Source organism: Vipera berus (genome assembly GCF_964194415.1).
Source record: "Vipera berus genome assembly, chromosome: Z".
Lineage (NCBI taxonomy): Eukaryota > Metazoa > Chordata > Lepidosauria > Squamata > Viperidae > Vipera > Vipera berus.
The window spans coordinates 4,794,538-4,800,871 of NC_138205.1; positions in this window are offsets into that span (position 1 = coordinate 4,794,538).

Consider the following 6,334-nt stretch of genomic DNA (forward strand, 5'->3'; position numbering starts at 1 on the left):
GGAAGGAAGGAAGGAAGGAAGGAAGGAAGGAAGATAATGGGAATGAAGGAGGGAGAGAAGGAAGGAAGGAAGGAAGGAAGGAAGGAAGGAAGGAAGGAAGGAAGGAAGGAAGGAAGGAAGGAAGGAAGGAAGATAATGGGAATGAAGGAGGGAGAGAAGGAAGGAAGGAAGGAAGGAAGGAAGGAAGGAAGGAAGATAATGGGAATGAAGGAGGGAGAGAAGGAAGGGAGGAAGGAAGGAAGGGAGGAAGGAAGGAAGGAAGGAAGGAAGGAAGGAAGGAAGGAAGGAAGGAAGGAAGGAAGGGAGTTAGCCAAAAGGGTGTGTGGTGATGGCGGGCAGGTAGATCCAGGCGAGGGGGTGTGTTCCTGGATGAGCCTCCAGCTTGGAGGAAGCTGGAGAGACTGGAAGTGATTGGAGGAGGGCTGGAAAGAGGGGGGGTGGGTGAAGGAAGGAGCATCACCAGATGGAAGGCGGCAGTGTGTGTGTGTGTGTGTGTGTGTGTGTGTGAGATCAGGAGATAGATTGCTAGGGAAGGTATAATAAAGGGGTTTGGCAAAGCTCTCACTGCAGGGAAGCCTTAATAAGGCCACACCTGCAATCCCGCCTCCAGTTTTTGTCACCAGGTTGGAAGAAAGATATTGAGCCTTTGGAGGGGGGGGAGAAAAATAAATAAAATGCAACTAAGATGGTTAAAGGCCTGGATTTGCCGCGGTGGCGAAGCTACGGCACGTGTGCCAGAGGTGGCACGCAGAGCCCTTTCTGCGGGCACGGGCGCCGTCGCCTCCGGTCCTAGGCAACAACAACTCTATTGATTAGCCCTTGGGCCATATCAAAGTACAAAGTTCCAGCAACAAACTGTCACCAAAAACTTGATAAAAGCAATCCAAAATGGAATTTGATAAAATACAATTTAAAATGGAATTAAAATACAATTTAAGTTGAAATAGTAATAAAAGACAAATTTAAGATATAGATAAAATATGATAACATTATATTTCGGAGTCGCCCTTACAATCTACCCCAATCAGTCCCACATATGCAGATCTTAACCGGATCATTTTGTTTAAATACTGTGCTACGTTGAATGTTATTTTCAAGTTCTGGCCAGACATAAGGTAAGTAAGTTATTTTGATATGGGGATCCCAATGGGTCATTCGTTTGGTATATAGACCAAGATACCTGTCTCTCACCCTCTTATACAGACAACAGTCAAATAGGATGTGAGCCAGGTCCTCTACCTCTGCCCTCCGGTCCTAGGCCTTCGGCTGGGTTTTTTAAAACCATTTCGCTTTAGGCCTCTGTGCAAAAAAAAAAAAAAAGATTCAATCAATCAATCAATCAATCAATTTCAACTTCTCACAGGGAAAAAAAAAGATCTGGCAAAGTTGGAATTGATTGATTGAACTTTTTAGTCCCACCCAGTCTGAGGTTACCACTGCAGAAACGCCCACCCAATGGGCCACGCCCACCCGGCACCCCGACCGTACATAAGTGGGTTTTGGGTTGTAGTTTGAGCACTGGGTCTCTAAAAGGTTCTCCATCACTGGCCTGGAGATTAAAACATAGGAAGAATTGGGTTTGGCTAGTCTAGAGAAAAGAAGGACTGGTGTGTGTGTGTGTGTGTGTGTGTGTGCGTGTGACATGATAGCAGTATTCCAGTATTTGACAGGCTGCCACAAAGAAGAGTGTGTGTGTGTGTGGGGGGGGGGGGTCAACTTATTTTCCAAAGCACCAGAAGTCAAGAGAAGAAACAACGGATGGAAACTCATCAAGGAGAGAAGCAACCTGGAATTAAGGAGAAACATCCGAACAGTGAGGATAATTAACCAGTGGAACTGCTGGCCACCGGAAGCTGTGGAGGTTTCTAAGAAGAGGCTGGACAGTCACTTGTCTGACATGAGATAGGTCTCCTGCTTGAGCAGGGGGCTGGACTAGAAGACCTCCCAGGCCCCTCCCAGCTCTATTCTGATTCTGAATATTCTGAAACATCTGCAGCAGGAAGCATCAATCCAGGGGTTATAATCGAGGGAGTGAAAAACAGGGTGGTGGGCGAGACCACAGACAAGCCAAAAGGGAAGAGAGAAGGAAGGCGGGCTGCTAGCATGGGGAGGGGTCTTCACACTGAGCCCCCAAGGCAATTTGCTTCCTTCCACCTCATCGGGGGTCTTGTGAATCTTGTTCTCGGGACTTATCAGTCCTGGGTACGACTTGGCGGCTGGTGTGGACCTAGACCAGAGGTAGGCAACCTTGGCTCTTTTATGACTCGTGGACTTCAACTCCCAGAATTCCTGAGCCAATGGCTGGCTCAGGAATTCTAGGAGTTGAAGTCCACGAGTCATAAAAGAGCCAAGGTTGCCTACCCCTGCCCTAGACCATTCTGCCTGACTGTAAACCACGGTTATAACATGGCTTGCTGGAGGAAAAGGGATGGTGTCGGCCATCTGGCTGGAGTTGGGGACAGAACTGAATTGCAACTGGCCACGTGAATGGGGCGGCGGGGGGGGGGGAAAACAAAGGATTCTGGGACAATAGAAAGGGCCCCTTGAATAATAATAATAAAAAAACCTCTGCAGGTAACTCAAAAAAGTGAGCCAAGTTATGTTCCAGGATCCCAGTCAAGAATAATGGGATTGCAGGAAAAAGCTGGACAGTTGGACTATGACTGCGTTTGCCTATCACAGATTGTGTTTGATTTGATATGTGTTGAGTTCTTTGTGACCCCCCCCAATACCAGTGGTCCGAAAGTTTACAACCGTTCATTTAGCAACCTTTCAAAGTTATGACGGCACTGAAAAATGGCTTACAACCGGTGCTCGCATTTCCAATCATTGCAGCATGCCCACAATTGTGTGATCAAAATTTGGGTGCTTGGCAACCGGGGGGCAGCTATCCCCAGGGTTGTGGGGTTATTTGTGACCTTCCCAACAAGCAAAGTCAGTGTGTGTGTGGGGGGGGGAAGCCAGATTAACGTAACAACTGCACGAGTCACGTAATGACCGCAGTGATTCGCTTAACGACCGTTGGAAAAAAGATTGTAAAATTTGGTGCCACTCCACTGCCTGGCTTAGCGACGGAAATCATGGTGTCAGTTGCGATTGTAAGTGGAGGACTGTCTGTTTTGTGGTTTCTGCAAAGTCTCACACAAGCCGAGAGAGCATGGGGTGTGTACTGAGAGACGCAGGAGGGGAAACCAGGTTGAGAATCGGACGGTTGGAAGGAGATAGTAGAGAGAGAAATTGAAATTTATCCAGTGTATCTTACAACTGTGTGTTAGTACAATTTTGAGAGGGCCAGTTTGGTCTAATGGTAAAGGAATTGGGCTAGAAATTGGGAGATGGTGAGTTCTAGTCCCACCTTAGGCCTGAAAGCTGATTGTAGGACTTTGGGCCAATCACCAGGAGACGGTGAGTTCTAATCCCGCCTTATCCATGAAAGCTGGCTGCAGGACTTTGGGCCAATCACCAGGAGACGGTGAGTTCTAGTCCCTCCTTAGGCCTGAAAGCTGATTGTAGGACTTTGGGCCAATCACCAGGAGACAGTGAGTTCTAGTCCCTCCTTATCCATGAAAGCTGGCTGCAGGACTTTAGGCCAATCACCAGGAGACGGTGAGTTCTAATCCCACCTTAGGCCTGAAAGCTGATTGTAGGACATTGGGCCAATCACCAGGAGACAGTGAGTTCTAGTCCCTCCTTATCCATGAAAGCTGGCTGCAGGACTTTAGGCCAATCACCAGGAGACGGTGAGTTCTAATCCCACCTTAGGCCTGAAAGCTGATTGTAGGACATTGGGCCAATCACCAGGAGACGGTGAGTTCTAGTCCCTCCTTATCCATGAAAGCTAGCTGTAGGACCTTGGGCCAATCACCAGGAGACGGTGAGTTCTAGTCCCTCCTTGTCCATGAAAGCTGGCTGCAGGACTTTGGGCCAATCACCAGGAGACGGTGAGTTCTAATCCCGCCTTATCCATGAAAGCTGGCTGCAGGACTTTGGGCCAATCACCAGGAGACGGTGAGTTCTAGTCCCACCTTTGGTATGAAGGCCGGCTGGGTGACTTTGGGCGAATCTCTCTTTCTCAGCCCAACCCACCTCACAGGGTTGTTGTTACGGGGGAAACAAGAGGAGAATGGAGCATTGGGGACGTTCCCCACCTGGTGTTATTTATACCAAATAATTTTATTTTATTTTATTTTATTTTTAAAAAAACTAAAACAAACGCAAAAGGTAGGAGAAAAGAAGTTGCTGAAGCAAAGGTGGATGGCCACAAAGTGACCTAAAATGCAATGTTGAAAAAAGACTATGAATATGCAGCTACTTTAAATCAAAGGAGCAAAGGGAAAGGATGGCTGAATTAACAGCCCAAACGGGGAGGCCAGCAAAGAAAAAATAACCAATAAAATTTTATTTTTTTTCTCCTGGGGAATGAATCCGTCAATATAGGAAGGGACCATCTCGCTGATGGATCCTTTCGCGCAAGCCAAGATGGGCAGCGAGGAGACGGAGGAGGGAGGAGGACACAGTTGCGTGCAAGAGACACAGTCCTTCGCTTTAAAGATGCTGATTTAGCTGCTCAATCTAATTAGGCCAAGGGGAAGAATTATACTGTTAAGTCATGGGTGGGAAGGTGCTAATGAGGCATAATTAAGGCCTGCCAGGAAATTAAGAGAGAAATGCCCACCCCTATTCCCAGCTCAGCCTGGAGACACAGCAAATCAGGGTTGAAGCTGAGCTGTGGACCAGGGTAATGTGTGAACGGATGCACGGATGGGTGTTTGCAGCCCTGGTGGCTATTTTTTGTGGCTCTGGATTGAAGGTGTGTGTGTGTGTGTGTGTGTGTGTGTGTGTGTGTGTAAATAACCCCCTTGCTTGTCTGTGGCTAGGATGCTTCCCGGCTTCTTGCCGGGCTGGTCCTCCAGATTTCTGATTAGTTGGCGCGGCAACAGGCTGGATCCAGTCCAGAGCAGAGGCTGCATATGGAAGGCCACAGATTTCAGCCGCCAGCTAATTTAATCCGGAGTGGCTGAAAACCTTCAGGCTGGGGGAAAAAAAACCCTACATGAATCGGGGTCTCCGGGGAAGGCTTTGCGGTTTTTAACAAGCAGCGTTTGGCTCTCACCCTTAAAACTGAGGTCTTTCAGGGGTGAATTGCTTCCAAATTAAATGACTTAGTTTCTGATTTCAGCGGGTGCCATGACAATTTAAAGTGGCAAGGAAACCTAAGAATAAATGAGATTTTTTTTTGGCCCCTGGGAATGAACTGAAATAGAACTTAAAATTCCATCTCATCCACAAGCAGGGGAGGATAGCTTTTCTGAGGTAGAGGGCAATCAGAATTGAGAAAGAGGGTAATGTAAGGTCATCCAGCCTGACCCCATGTCCGAGGAACTCCCACTCACTGTCTCCTTCAGAACCAGGGCAGATCTGCTCCTGATAAGATGACGCTGCTTTTTATAAATACTAGTCCACAGTAGTCACTTCCTGTAATCACTATACAGTAGCCACTTAGTGGCCACTGACTAAGACACCGGTCGTAAGTCAAGGACTGCCTCTATGGTGATTATGGGAGTTGACTTCTCCATACACTAGTAGTCCTTGACGTATAGACAGTTGCTTAGTGGCTGTTTGAAATTACAACAGGCCTCCAGAGGGCTGCTTGCAACCTGGATTCGAATTGTGACAGCTGCTTCTGACACGATTGCGATTTAGGTGGCCGTCCATCAGCCTGAATTTATGTCCGTCCATTCACAGCACCTTACAGTTATTGAACCACAATTTATGCTTTGGCCGTAAACTGGTGTTTACTTCTAGTTTCTAGCAAAGCACGCCCACGGTGGACAACGGATCAGTTTAATGACCGCTAAAAAAAGTGTGTGTGTGTGTGTGTGTGTGTGTGTCATAAAATGGGGTACACTGGTCATTTTGGCAACCGACTTAGCAACTGGCACGACTCAGGACTGAAATTACAGCCTCAATTCTTGTCATACATCAAGAACTAATTGTATTCAAATTCCAAATAACTTCACCCAGGTGCCATATGGCCCCACCCCTTTGGTATGTTGGCCCCGCCCACTGCAGACCACAGCCCCTCCCTTTTCCTTCCACGCTTGGCGCAGTTTCTGCCTGTTAAAATATGAACTCTTATGATCTACTGCCGTTCCCCAAAATAAAATAATGAATAGCATTCGCCGGGTTTTGATTGACCGAGCCGGGGAACCTGTTTGCAGATGCTGAAGAAACACACTTCGTTCAGTGACCGTTCAAAGTTTCAACGGCTCTGAAAATTATGACTTACAACCGTTTTTTCATAGTGACGGCCGTTGCAGCATCCCCATGATTA